The 15,476-nt window shown below is 41.7% G+C and overlaps 1 protein-coding gene across 1 annotated transcript in view; it reads left to right on the forward strand.

Annotated features, from left to right (window-relative positions):
* The window catches only part of SLC35F1 (solute carrier family 35 member F1), a 382,549-nt gene that overhangs the window by 162,219 nt on the left and 204,854 nt on the right, over positions 1 to 15,476 (forward strand). The gene's annotated exons all lie outside the window — the stretch shown is intronic.

The raw sequence follows: 15,476 nt of genomic DNA on the forward strand, positions 1-15,476 counted from the left end.
TTGCTGTATACACATATGTTTTGTGGGGGGATTTTAATCACTAAAACTAGAGAAGTGCAAATATCTTGCAGCTCGCTTCTCAAACCATTTTCACAAATGTATAATATAAGTAACATTCATAATAGAGCTAGAGCCAGTTTAGCATCCATTCCTGTGTGCAATGCTGATGAGGAATCTGCTGATTGTCTTACTGGCACTGTAACCGGTGGTGCTGGATTGACACAGAAGTTGAGACCAGATGTATGTGTTGGGGGCCCTTGCACACAGAGATGATGTTTGTTGTGCCACTTCTTATTGTGTGAAGTAATCACTTGGCTTCAGCTCCATGTTAAATTGATGATGCCACAGGTTGAGGTAAAAGCTGCACTAATTGGTGCACTGCCTTGTCCTTTATCTTAATGTTATAAATATGAGTATAGATAAAGAGAGTCACACTGGGAATAATACCCACCAATTACTGTACATGCAATAGCTGCCTACTAGCAGATTGCTTTAGGCCGCTAGATTCCAAGTTCCATACACATCGCCAGTATCACTACCTTCTCCAATAGACAAATGATGTGTTTTGTATGTGTGCCCTATTTATGCTTTTTGCAGTGAAAGCATTTTCAGCAAACTGGATGCACTTTTCTCATCGGAATTCCCAATGCATAATTGATTGCTAATACTTTGACAAATACTGGCAGTTTTGCTTACTTTTTTTGCAAGCAGCGAATATAGGATATTTGCCAAGTGCACTACTTTGCACAGAGTTTTTGTACATCCACCACCTCAAACATAAAAGTCTAAAAGTGTGAAATAATGATCTTGGGGTGGGTGGGGGGGCGTGGGGGCATTCGGCGAGTGCCGGTAGCTGCGGGGGTAGTTGCGGGCTTTTGGGGAGGCGAGCGCATCGCCGGAGCTCCGCGGTGGAGCGAGTGCCCAGGGCGCCGCAATCTTTAAAGATGTGCATGCGCATTGGATGGTTTGCGCATGTGCAGGTTGGCCGAGGTTCTGGCGGCCATCTTGATGCACCTTGCGCATGTAGGGTTGCCGGGTGTTTGGTATTGAACTGGACTGTCCTGTATTTGGATAGGGTAAGGACTATACAGGGTAAGGGACCATACAGGGAAGCCTATATTTAGCGATGGCTGGTCCAGCTAGCTCTCTACCTTCCCTGTCATGTAAGTTCTAGTAAGACACAGACAGTGACAGGCTATCCTATGGGGTTTTAACCCTCCTCATGCTGACTTACTGAGTGGAGATGACACAGGGATCTGTGATAGCCAATGGGGGTACAGATACTGGGCCCTCCCTCTTTGAGCTTCAGGAAGGAAGTGCCTAAATTATAGAATGAAGTTCAGCCCCTTGGGGGAGAGTCCTGTGGAGGGAGGTATTGAGAGTAAGGACTGTCATAGCGGGGACCGCCATCAGCCTTGCTGAAGCCCCCTATTTCAGGAGGCGCTGACACCAAGAAGGAAAGAACCAGAGAAATCCCCAAAAGTCTGCATTGTACCCTGTAACAGGGGACTTATCCCTGTTCAGTAATGTGCCTTTAATCTAGCAGTGTGGTGGTTAACTTCTGGTAGTTAATTACTAAACACCATCTGCCTGATTGAGATGGCTTACAAAAGCCTGTCTGTGCAAACAGGAAGTAAGAACTCTTTAGCTGACACCTGAGCTGAACTTAGAGATTGTCTTTGACTCTCACAACTGTCTTGAGCTCTGTCAGAAAACACAACAGAGCTGCGTACAAGACACAGGGAAAACTTCTGAACCTGAATGCTGACACACCCTGAGGGAAGGGAGCTGAACCAGAGAAGATTTTCCTCCAAGGAACAGATAAGACTTTCATTATTAAGAGACTGCTTACTGTATATCTGCTTATTTATGCTATATGTTTTGGGGCTGCGAGAACTACTTGATTAAGGGAGATGTGAATTATTGCATATTGTTTCACTAGAAATACTCCCAAGTGATTAGAAGCTTTGTTCCCCCCCCCCCTTGTTTGGATGTTTTCCTGATAAAAAGGAAAAGGCACAATAAAGCCTTATTATAATTTCACATTATAAACGACTCCAAGTGTGTACCTCTGTGAACGTCCGTCCACATACCCCGACACCATCGCGGGCATCTCATCTCTCCTGTACCTCACAGGTAATCAGCACTACAACTATCAGTAGCATAGCCATGATCTCCAGAGGAGAGGGGGGAACATGCGCTACATATTCATATACATATAATATATATATTTATTTGATTCTAATATGAGTCTTTTGTCCAAAATTATTACTTTAAAAATGTGGTTTATCATGAAGCGTCCTGATGAATTATAATATGTTGAAGACTGCCGAGTTACACTTAATATTGATGTTCTCTAATGATATTGCAGCTCGATCGAACAAAGCCTAAGTGCCCTGTGGGGAAGATTAAAATAGAAAATGTAGAGTAAAGGGGCAATTAATTGAATATCTTTCTTGATGTATAGTTCCTCAGAGAACAAGACAGGATTTCACATGGGAGTACAATGTGCAGGAAGAATAGTTACTGGAGGTACACAGCTTGATAGATGCTACACATACAGACATATTTGTATATGTACTTACATTTTTTATGAGGCAGGGCTTCAAAAACGTTATTTTTACTTTTTATTCTTGTGTTAGAAGATTTTCACTGTGGGAAGTCTTTCATTGGAAGTGTCATGACCAACAGTCTACAGAATTGTTAGGTCTGATTTTGAAAGTAAAATTATCCCTTATTCTGTAACGTGTGAAAAGCCCCATTCACTTCAACAGTACAGCCAAATCGGTGCAATTCCCCCTTTACAGAATAAGGGCCCTTTGGGGCTTATTCTACATTAACTGAATCAGCTGATCGAGCTGTTTTTGGCCGAAATTCCCTTTTGAGTTTAATTGGATGTCTCAATCGACAACTTAAGTGGATATAGAATAAGCCTCATTGTTTCTGATCCAACTCCCAGTCAGTTTCCTCCCAAAAAACCATAGGGACCAATTGTACCTGCAAACTAGTGTTTAGTTTAGTAACTTTATCTCAGTCTGGCATGGTCTTTGGGCAGGACTACCACCACATATAAAGTAGAGTGCCTATTTCTCTGCATCCTCTCCAGCATAGCAGAGAGAAGCAATGCGGCCTGCTCAATTTGTTTTTAACCTGATTTTAATTGCTAAAACGTGTTATTTTTTTTTAGCTCTGGGGACCCCCCTTGTTCCCGAAATACGTAGTGGTGTAGTCACAGGTGTCTGTGCTCGCTCCAGGGAATTAAAAAATGGCTACCAAATCTTGTGGGCCATGGCGGTCCAAAAGGAAGATGCACCGTCTTCTGTCGCAGCTTCCTGTTATAAAGTCATGTAAATGCACAGGACAAATACCAGTAACTACACCGGTAAGTATCTCGGGAATTAGGGGTCACTGAGCTGGAAATAAAGTTGTCCAGCTCTATACTAATTCCAATGCTGATAAAAAAAAAACAATATTGATTTTAGGTCGAGATTACGGCTTGAACCGTAGGTTTCTAAAAGGCTTAAAATGGATCATTCTTTTTTTCACAAAATTACATTCAGCTATTTTCCTAGCACCTACATTTTAATAATTAAATATAAAAGGACTCATATAAAACTTTAGAAGAATATCCAATGCAAAGATTGAATACAGGACCTGCTAAGAGTTACCTTGGCACGGACCTTGTTCTAAATCTATAAGTGAAACAATGGCTTTAACATTTTAATTTGGTGTACAGAAACTAAATCCAGCAGGATTTCTCTAGAAATGACACTACGTATGATTGTCTTTTTAAACAATTGATTTCTTTTTCTGTAGCTGACATCTATGCATTTCTGCAAACCGTGCTGCCACTGACAATGAGTGCGGTCTTACATTTATAATGTGTCTGTCAAGAGCACACTATGCATTTTGAGATTGATAGGATTAAATCCCTTTTTTTTGTTTTATGTGCTTTCACTCAGGGGACTCATTTCTGGTTAATCCCAAATTGTCGCTATAGGTAGGAAATGTTTAAAAAAAAAAAACATTTCCTGCACCAAAGAAAAACAATTGCAATAAAAGCAGTATTACAATCATTCAGTTCTCTGTTTTTATCGTTTTGTTTCACCCTAGAAATTAAATCATTCACATTTAATAGTTATGCATTATATATGTATCTGCATTATGCATGATGGGAGGAAATGACAGCCTCGTTTAATATTCTCCACAGAAATCTATAGCATACAAGCAGGTACAGTAAGTGCCAAGCGTGTACCTGGATAATTTGGGCTGTGTGATAGTACCACAGAGGTTAGGTAAAGCAGGGCTTTCCTGTGTACTAGCCCTATGTATGACCTGGAAGAGGTGGGTTTACCTACAAAATAAATTAGCACTCTCCATTCAACTGTCTCACTTTATGTGGCGCCAACTGATCAACATGGAGTTACCAAATTCCTTGTCCCTCTATCCAAAACTCTTTGACGCTTGGTTGGTTGTGTGGTGCCCTCTGGGCTAACTTTAAGCCTCTCTCCCCCTACTCCCATTTTCACCCTGGAATTAATATTTTTTATTTTCAAATTGGAGAGAGCAGGCTCAAGTAGATACCATAATGTATAATGTATCTCTTTCCGGAACATACAAGAGAACTACCAAACCTGACATTTCGATCATGGGAAGTACCTGCAGATCAGAAGTTTCCCTTCTAGCTCTAAAGTATAAAAGGGGGAACAGAGACCACTAACGACTTTCAAGAACGCTGGTCTTTGTGATACGCCACTTAGAGGTTTAATCTGTCTTCTTTAACAATTATTAACCCCGGTCTTCCCATCTGCAAACTTTAAATGCATGGTGGGTTGAGAGAGATCTGGGTACATTTCTTACGTTTGCAGGTTGGGAAGAGATTTGTGGAAAAAACTAGAGATGGGCAAATTTGTTAAAATTAAATGTGTTTGTTTTTCCGCATTGAAAAAATTGTGAATATGGTGCAATTGTTTTTTTTACAGTATTTTTTGAGAATTTGTGAATTTTCGCTAATTTTCTAATATTCGTTTTGCGAATTTTCACAAATGTTTGCATCTTTGAGTATTTCATTATTATTCTTTCAACAAAACGTAGTGGTGGTTTTTTTTTCTAACTAGCAAATTTACCCATCTCTAGGAAAAAAACATAACATTTTCTGTCTGTATAAACTATAAAGAGCAGGATTATAAAATACTATTCAGGTGGTACCTGTGAAAAACTAAGTATACCTTATGATTCAATAGCTTGTAGAACCACCTTTAGCAGCAATAACTTGAAGTCATCGTTTTCTGTATGACTTTATCAGTCTCTCACATCGTTGTGGAGGAATTTTGGCCCACTCTTCTTTACAATGTTGCTTCAGTTTATTGAGGTTTGTGGGCATTTGTTTATGCACAGCTCTCTTAATGTCCCGCCACAGCATTTCAATCGGGGGTGAGGTCTGGACTTTGACTGGGCCATTGCAACACCTTGATTCTTTTCTTTTTCAGCCATTCTGTTGTAGATTTGCTGGTGTACTTGGGATCATTGTCCTGTTGCGTGACCCAATTTCGGCCAAGCTTTAGCTGTCGGACAGATGGCCTCACATTTGACTCTAGAATACTTTGGTATACAGAGGAGTTCATGGTCGACTCAATGACTACAAGGTTCCCAGGTCCTGTGGCTGCAAAAACAAGCCCAAATCATCACCCCTCCACCACCGTGCTTGACAGTTGGTATGAGGTGTTTGTGCTGATATGCTGTGTTTGGTTTTCGCCAAACGTGGCGTTGTGCATTATGGCCAAACATCTCCACTTTGATCTCGTCTGTCCAAAGGACATTGTTCCAGAAGTCTTGTGGTTTGTTCAGATGCAACTTTGCAAACCTAAGCCTTGCTGCCATGTTCTTTTTAGAGAGAAGAGACTTTCTCCTGGCAATCCTTCCAAACAAACCATACTTGTTCGGTCTTTTTCTAATTGTACTGTCATGAACTTTAACATTTAACATGCTAACTGAGGCCCCTTAGAGTCTGGGATGTAACTCTTGGGTATTTTGCAATTTCTCTGAGCATTGCACGGTCTGACCTTGGGGTGAATTTGCTGGGACGTCCACTCCTGGGAAGATTGGCAACTGTTTTGAATGTTTTCTACTTTTGAATAATCTTTCTCACTGTAGAATGATTAACTTTAAATTGTTTGGAAATGGCCTTATAACTCTTCCCAGATTGATGGGCAGCAACAATTGCTTCTCTAAGATCATTGCTGATGTCTTTCCTCCTTGGCATTGTGTTAACACACACCTGAATGCTCCCGACCAGCAAACTGCTAAAACGTTGGCTTTTATAGAGGTGGTCACACTTGCTGATGATCAATTAATCAAGGGCATTTGATTCGCAGCACCTGTCTGCTACTTAGCATCTTAATTCCTATGGAAGCAGTAAGGGTGTACTTAGTTTTTCACACATAGCTTCTCCATTTTGGCTTTATTTTTGTTAAATAAATCATGACACAGTGTAATATGTCATGTGTTATTGTTCATCTGAGGTTGTATTTACCTAATTTTTAGACCTGCTAAGGAACAGGTGATTGTTATTATGTCCTGATATGTAAAACCATGGAATTCAAAGAGGGTGTACTTTCTTTTTCACATGACTGTATATATAAAAACACACACAAAGGGAAGTTGCTCACACTATACAAAAAGGCTAAACCAGAACCCAAAAATAAATATAATACTGATATCTTAGTTATCAAAACTAGAACAGCAAATAATACAATGCCAAAAGGAAACTGGTGGTGCTAAGGGATAAAAATAATATATGAACACACAAAAAGACTGACAAGTTCCCTAAATATAGCACTCAAAATATGCCTAAAATAAAAAATGAAAATAAGAGACAAAAACCAGGACCCAAAGTCAAAGTAGAAAAATGGCATTGATTTTAATTAGAAGCAGAAGAACACAGTAACATTTAAAAACATACAGACACTGATGGCAGCCATGCAACAATAAAAAGCAAGAAAAGATATCAATATGAGTATACATAACATGAAAAACACGAGACTGAAAAAGCTAAACTAATAAGCCAAAATAATGTGTCAACCAATAACCAACAAATAAATGGAGCAATACAAATCAGCTTAAAAGTAAGAACACCCCAAAAAAACTCCTAACTACAAAATACGTTGAGAAAAGAAAAATCTAAACTCAAAAGCATATTATAAATCTAGCAGAAACGGAGAGAAAATATATTGGAATACACTTAACTGTACTAAAAATAAAGCAAACATGAAAAATACACAAGGGAGAAAAAAGAAAAACAAAATTCTCATACCCTGTACAAACCAGTAACATGTAAAAAAAAATGGAATACAAAATGTGTACAAAGGTGCCTGCGAGTAGCCACATGTGAGGCACTAAGGGAGGGAGAAAGGTATAGTACTGCTCCTATCTATAAGCTATACTAATACCAGCAAGTGCCTAGACACAAATGGATGAACCAGTCCTGTTGGTAAAGGAGCCCCTAGTGAGAGACAAGGCAATACTCAGCTCAAGATGGTAAAAGTCAGTCCATAAGGAGTCCTGGTAGAGTAGTATTCCTTTGCATGTCTGAATCACTTGTGAAGTTCACAGGGGATGCACCATGAGTTTCATATCTTGCAAAGTAAATAAAGAAAGGCTGCCATCCGGAACATTCTAGAGTGGGAATCCCAGGGAATGAAAGAAGAAAGAGGTGTAGGTATAGTAGTTAGTCTTATAGTAGCCAAAAACATGCAGTTTACCTGCTAAATAGATACAGTTGAAGAGTATGACATTGTTCCCCAAGATAACACAATACACATCGGTACAACTCAGAATATCCCTGAGTTTCCGTAGGAATCATTGGCAGCATTAGTGCAGAATTTAATACCATATCCTACCATGTCACACCAGAGGGAACATTGAACCCTGCTACGCCTGTATCTCTACAAAATGCTGTTTATGCAAATGATGCACCATGTATTGAAGAAACAACTGAGGAAATTGATACAAAACACATCTAATTGCAGTGTTAATTATGGCTGTCATTGAATGCTTCCCTACATACGCGTCAAATGTAGACAACTTCCCATACTGTACATTATAAATAACAGGTTGTGTACTGTAGTATTTAATACATTGTAATTTGTAATACCAGTTATGATGCGAGACAACGCAAAGGGGGCCAATATTCTGTTTTCATAACTGATGTAATGCTAGCTTGGTACAGGTATGCTACCATTTAATAGAAATGGTTCCTCTGAATTGCTCCATGTTGCAAAGTTAGTAATATTCCAGCTACAGTGTAACAAGCGACACAGGATTATACAAAATCATTTATCCGTGATAATTTGCAATACTTGTACATGGCTTTATGAATGCTACGGTGTGCTGGAGTTGTACTGTTACTTCTGCACGTGAATCCAAGCCCACACATTGTATTACAGTGCTGGAAGGTTAATGCGACACATCATGTTCCATTCCAATCTTCAAAAGTGGGGACAAAAACACTGTCGCAAACTACAGGCCAATCTCACTTCTCCCAATTCTATCCAAAGTCATGGAAAAATATGTCCACTCCCAATTAAACGATTACTATACCAAGACAAATTTCCCTAGCCAATTCCAACTTTAACTTTCGCCCCAAACACTCCACCGTAACTACCCTGCTAAAAGTTTGCAATGAAATCCAATGTGGAATGGAACGGGGACAACTCACTGGTGCAGTATTCCCAGATTTTGCAAAGGCTTTTGATACAGTTGATCATGTTATCCTGCTTAACAAACTCCAGAGCTCTGGATTAGGGAAGCATGCTTTAAACTGGTTTCAGTCCTGCCTATCAGGTAGATCCCAACATGTGTCCATCTCAGGCTCTAACTCCAACCCCCTGGATATCACCTGTGGTGTCCCGCAAGGCTCTGTCTGGGGCCCCTACTCTTCTCAGTGTTCATTAATGATCTTCCCACAGCTTGTAAGGAAGCCTCAATACACATGTATGCAGATGACACAATCCTATATGCACACAGCCATAGCCTCTCTGACCTTCAACACATACTTCAGTCTGACTTCTTTAGACTCGAAAACTGGATTTCCCAAAACAAACTGTTTTTAAACACTGACAAGACTGTAACAATGGTATTTGGGAACAAGACTACATTTTTAAAGCTGCCAGCGACTGAGCTCCAGATTAAAACCAACGCTAACACCACCCTAACCCCTGTCACAAGTTTTAAATACCTGGGCATATGGTTTGACTCCCACTTAACATTCGGGATGCACATTGATACCCTGACAACCAAGACCTATGCCAAACTAGGGGTACTTTACAGGAACAAATCCTCCCTAAGTCTCCTGGTCAGAAAGCGTATCGCACAGCAGATGCTAATGCCAATTATTGACTATGGAGACATAGTATACTGTATGGCTCGCCACCTCAAACCCACCTTAGCAAACTTGACACCCTCTACAATTCAATTTGTCGTTTTGTTCTCCAATGCAACTACAACACACATCACTGCGAAATGCTCAAAGAACTAGATTGGTCATCACTCGAGTCTAGGCGCAAAGTTCACCTTTCCTGTCTTGCCTTTAAATTCTTTCTGGGCAAGCTACCCAGCTATCTGAACAAGCTCCTCACCACTACCACATGCAGCACTTATCATCTGAGATCAGACTCCAAAAGACTGTTCATGGTCCCAAGGCTCAACAAAGTATCCGGCCGTTCCTCCTTCTCATACCGTGCACCCCAAAACTGGAACAACCTACCAGAGACTCTCACATCCACCACCAGTTTAAGTTCTTTCAAATCTAAGGCTGTCTCACATTTTAATCTGGTCTGTAACTGTTACATACGCCCATAATATATATTTTCTTTAACTGTGCATGCAATGTCTTTTATATAATGTATACCCTGTTCATTTATGTAACTGTATTTGTAACCATGTATTATTTGTCTTAACTCTGTGCCCAGGACATACTTGAAAACGAGAGGTAACTCTCAATGTATTACTTCCTGGTAAAATATGTTATAAATAAATAAATTCCTGAGCTTTTGATTGTTATAAGTGAAAGAACTGAAAGTGGAGGAAGAATAAAGGGATTTATTACATTAATATTGTGGCTGTCTACCGGAAAACCTCATCTCTAAATAAACCCCTTCCTGACTAATGTACTCACAGAAAAGGTTAGTGTTCCCATGAAGCCCCATAATAACGTCAGAGGGGCTGAGCTGTCAAACAGCTGACAGTTCCAATGGAGAGGTTGGATAGAGACAGCTTCTCCGAGATGTCACAGATTTGGGGGTGGTTTTGGTTTGCGGCTTTTTTTACTTTGTTGTTTGTTTGGGATTGTTTAGTGGTTATAAAATATCTTTTACCTCCTGTATTTTGAGAGAGGCTCTATAGCAAGCCAAAATATTGATGAGTGGACCATAATACATCTTCTTTATGGTGTGTGCCTGTCGCCTAGAGACTTTCTTTATTATACAGTATTTTTTTGTGTACTGGTTTACAGAGCACCACTCTATTGTTACCGTTTTGGTGGAGTATATATATATATATATATATATATATATATATATATATATATATATATAGCAACTGTAAATATTCCTGTATATTCATTTGCATGTCTTAGACAGGTCTGCAACCCTGTCTTTCACCATTATCACCCAGCAAACAGCACTTCCACTGCAGCAAGGGATTCTGGGAAATGACATGCAAATGAGCACACAGTGCCACTTTTTATCTCATGCTCACATTACATGAGCAACCCTTAGTCAATGCATGCTGCTTTAAACACAGCTTTTAAGCAAGGACTTGGGAGATGCAAAGTCAGTTAACCCACTCACAGACATGTTTCAACCTTGATGGGTATCATCAGTGTGAGGTTGGCTTGCTGACATTTGCTCAAATGAGATAAGAGTAGGTAATCACCACGACTATTAAGGTTATGGTGGGTAAAAAAGTGACTAAAACCCTCCACAGTAAAGCATAAAGCAACTGTAAATATTCCTGTATATTCATTTGCATGTCTTATACAGGAATATTTACAGTTGCTTTATGCTTTACTGTGGAGGGTTTTAGTCAATTTTTTTACCCACCATAACCTTAATAGTCGTGGTATATATATATATATATATATACACAGGGCCAACTGGGATTTTCATGGGGCTCGGTGCAGGGGCTTTTTGCGGGGTCTTTACCTTGTCCGATGTGGCATCTCCTTCAACGCAGAGTCATGATGTTGCAGCGTCTCTTTGCCATGTTATAATGGCAGTGCGACACTATTTGCAATACAATGTCTTGTATATAAGGTATACCCTGCTCACTTATATAACTATGTAGTTAGGCAACAATAAAAAGGCAACAAAAAAAACTCCACCGTTAGCATATAGCCGATAAACAATATCACTTGTGAGCACATTCACGTCTTAGACAGGTCTGCACCCCTGCCTTTATCACCTAGCATACAGTGCTTCCACTGCCGCAAGGGATTCTGGGAAATGACATGCAAACGTGCACACAATGTGTCACCATTTGCCTGGAATATCCATTCACATGTAGCCCATATAAGCAAATGCAACACTGTTCACACAGCTTTTAACCACCCTGTGATCATTTCACGACCAAACCTATATTCTACAATAACATTAGTTCTACTACTACTTACAACAATTCACATTTGTCATATTACTGTTATATCAGTGAAGATATAGCTGTTAACCGGGGAGTGCAGTGAGTACAATATTTACGAGATCTATAATATATCTCTGCTCATCAGTGCTTTACACTCATGATCCAAGGGAGGCTGCTTTATGAAAGAGTATAATTAAACAGATTGGGAAGACGAGGAGATTAAAGAACGTGTGTTCTGGGAAACTACACTGAAAGGGTAATGAAATGAATACTGCGAGTGGTCATTTTTTACATTACTTTGGAGCATGAAAAGAAATCTGGTTCCAGAACTTTTTTCCACTTTATTTTCTGACAATTTTATTGAAGGCTCTTGGATTGTTAATCAGCAAAATCTATGTATTTTCACTACTTTCCATTGTATAAATGCCATAGACTAAAAGTAAGTCTGAGAGCCAAGACTATGGTTGGCATTAGACAATTAATTCAGCAAGCACTGGATTAATGTAATCTACTGTCTTTTAATGCTGTAAAATGCATTTGAAAAGTATTGCTTCTACAACACTATTTACATCCATTAAGGTTTGTAAACATAATGGAAATCAATTGAAGTAGTAGTGCTTTAGCATTTATTCGTAGCAGAAGTAAACATCCTGGATTAATGTTAGTTATAAAGTATCCAACATTTGTATCCAGTATCCAGCATAGCTTGGTTGAACTGAGAAAACACAAAGGGAAATAAATTTAGGCTACATAAAATATCCAGGTTGGATAGGGAGATGGAAAGGGTTTCTGTGGGTGTACAATGATGTATTGGTGGGGAAGTTAAAAGGAAAAAGATTCTAGTTATGGTCATGGTTTCTAGTTTTAACAATATCGGTGTACAGTATTTATATCCTCAAAGGTTTCACACATTGATTGTGCATATGACAATATACTATGGATTGCAGAGTAAAAAAAAAAAAACACACCTGGATTAGCATGGTAGCTCCTCTCCCATCCTCTCCCCCCCCCATTCCCTCTCCCCCCCACTCCCTCTCCCCCCCACTCCCTCTCCATCCTCTATCCCCCACTCCTCTCCATCCTCTATCCCCCTCTCCCTCTCCATCCTCTCTCCCTTCCCTACTCCCTCTGCATCCTCACCCCCCCCCCCACTCCCTCTCCATCCTCTCTCCCCTTTCCAACTCCCTCTCCATCCTGTCCCCCTTTTGCTTTTTTCTCTCTCCCCTCCCTCTCCACCCATCCTCCCTCTCCCCCATCCCCTCTCCTCCCTCTTCCCACATCCTCTCTCCTCCCTCTCCCTCCTTCCCCATCCTCTCATCTCCCTACTCCCTCATTCGCTCTCCTCCCTCTCCCCCATCCTCTCTCTCCCCCCACTCCGTCTCCACATCCTCTATCCCCCCGCCCATCCTCCCTTCCATACTCTCTCTGCATCTTCTCCCCCCCACTCCCTCTCCATCCTCTTACCCCCCCACTCCCTCTCCATCCTCTTACCCCCCCACTCCCTCTCCATCCTCTCTCCCCCCCCCACTCCCTCTCCATCCTCTCTCTCCACCCCCACTGCCTCTCAATCCTCTCTCTCAACCCCCACTGCCTCTCCATCCCCACTCCCCTCCGTCTTCTCTACCCCCCACTCCCTCTCCATCCACTATCCCCACACTCCCTCTCCATCTCTATCTCCCCACTCCCTCTTCATAGTCTCTCCCTTCCCTACTCCCTCTGCATCCTCTCTCCCCCCCACTCCTTCTCCATCCTCTCTCCCCAATCCCACTGCCTCTCCACCCCCACTCCCTCTCCATCCTCTCTCCCCTACACTCCCTCCCCATCCTCTCTCCCCTCCACTCCCTCTCCATCCTCTCTTCCCCTCCACTCCCTCCCCATCCTCTCTCCCCTCCACTCCCTCTCCATCCTCTCTTCCCCTCCACTCCCTCTCCAGCCTCTCTCCACCCCCACTCCCTCCCCACTCCCTCTCCATCCTATCTCTCCCCACTCCCTCTCCATCCTTTCTCCCCCCACTCTCTCTCCATCCTCTCTCCATCCTCTCTCCCCCAATATATACACACAAACACTACACCATATATACACATACCAAACATGCAACATTAGTTTAACACACACATACCATCTACAAATACACATTTATATACAACATATACAAACACTAAATATACAACATATACATGCATGAAACACACATATGCATTACAAATACACACACACACCAACACAGACACACACTTACACTTACCAACACAGACACACGGAACCAGGAGATCTATAGAGGAGCAGCTCTAAGCAGCAGCTCAAAGCAGGAGTGCCCTGTAGCGCCACCTATTGCACAGAAGCTGTAGCAGCCAACAAAACCTTGCCCTCCTCCTCCCTCCTACCGGCTACAGCGGTTCTTATCTGATCGGCGTCCCCCTCTGATCTCCTCCAACCCACCCAAACTGGTAGGACACCTCACTCATAATTGTGACATTTTCACAATTTTTGGGGCACCGGGATAGCTCACTAAGAACCGGGACTGACCCGGCTAAACCAGGACATCTGGTCACAGTAGTAATATAAAATGTCGAGGGGAAAACTGTGAGACTTCCTGGCCTGCACTTTAACAGAGGTATCTCATGCGCTGACTTATATTCACCAGACATTTCTGCCTTTGAAATTCATTATGTAAGTTGTTGCATTTCTCTTGAAAACAGCTTTATATTCTCAAGGGTATAGTGGGATACATTTTGCCCGGGCTGAAGTGTAAATAATGTTTTAGCTCTTGTGTGCTTGTAGAGCAGCTTCATGTGTCATAATTGTGTAGCCCAGTCCCCTGGGACTACTAATTTCCTGGCCCCTCTAACACTGTATGTCCCATTAAAGAGTGGGCAGTATTAGGAGTAGATTATACAGGGCCTGTTATATTGTTTGGTGAGTGTTAACAATAAAGTTCAGGAATAGCCTGTTATTGTAAGGGGGGCCTATGAGTATGGGTAGGCCTGCTTACAAGCCACTCCCAGGGAAGATGGGGGGTTTCTCCTCTATAGAAGCGGGAGGGTTTAGAGGGGGTTGTTTTGGGTTGTACTTCAGAGTATGAGGATGCAGCAGAGAGCCTCTCCCCGGAGGGAGTAGGCTGAGGCCTTGCCCCACCAGGGGGTAAGATATCTATGAAGAGGATGTTCAAGGCCTCAATGTCTGGTTACTGTATTCAGGAATGGTGACCTGTATATACCATCATGCATGTACCAATAAACCCAGTTATACCTCATCTGGTGTAATTATTGAGCATGTCCAGCTAAGATGAAGTTCCCCTGAGGTCCATACTGATAGCCTCAGGATCCTCTTGGGCTGGAGGCGCTGTCACTGAAAGAATCAGCGTGAGCCTGTCCTGATGTCCTCCCCACACTACCGTGGAGATCTCCAGCCTCCTGTTTACCAGCCAGGTATGCACCAGCACCACAGAAGACACAGGTAGCGACCCAATCTCACATAGGAAGGGGGAAAAGGTGCTACACTTGTATTATATTTTAGGATTTGGGGGTCTTTCCACTAGATCAGGGGTGGGCAACTCCAGGATATCTCAGCTTCAGCACAGGTGGTGCAGTTTTCTACTGAGCAACTGATTGAGCCACCTGTGCTGAAGCAGGGATATCTTGAAAACCTGACCTGTTGGTGACCCTTGAGGACTGGAGAGTTGCCCACCCCTGCACTAGATCCACGTCTCAGATAAACCATGTGGTAAAGTACTTATCTAATGAATGCCTACAAAACAACCATGTGGACTCTTGTTTACTTTACTCTTCTACATATGAATAGACACTTTTTTTCTTGCCTCTACAGCTCATTTGTATTCAGTT

The sequence above is a fragment of the Ascaphus truei genome, chromosome 4 (assembly GCF_040206685.1).
Source record: "Ascaphus truei isolate aAscTru1 chromosome 4, aAscTru1.hap1, whole genome shotgun sequence".
In the NCBI taxonomy this organism is placed as follows: Eukaryota; Metazoa; Chordata; class Amphibia; order Anura; family Ascaphidae; genus Ascaphus; species Ascaphus truei.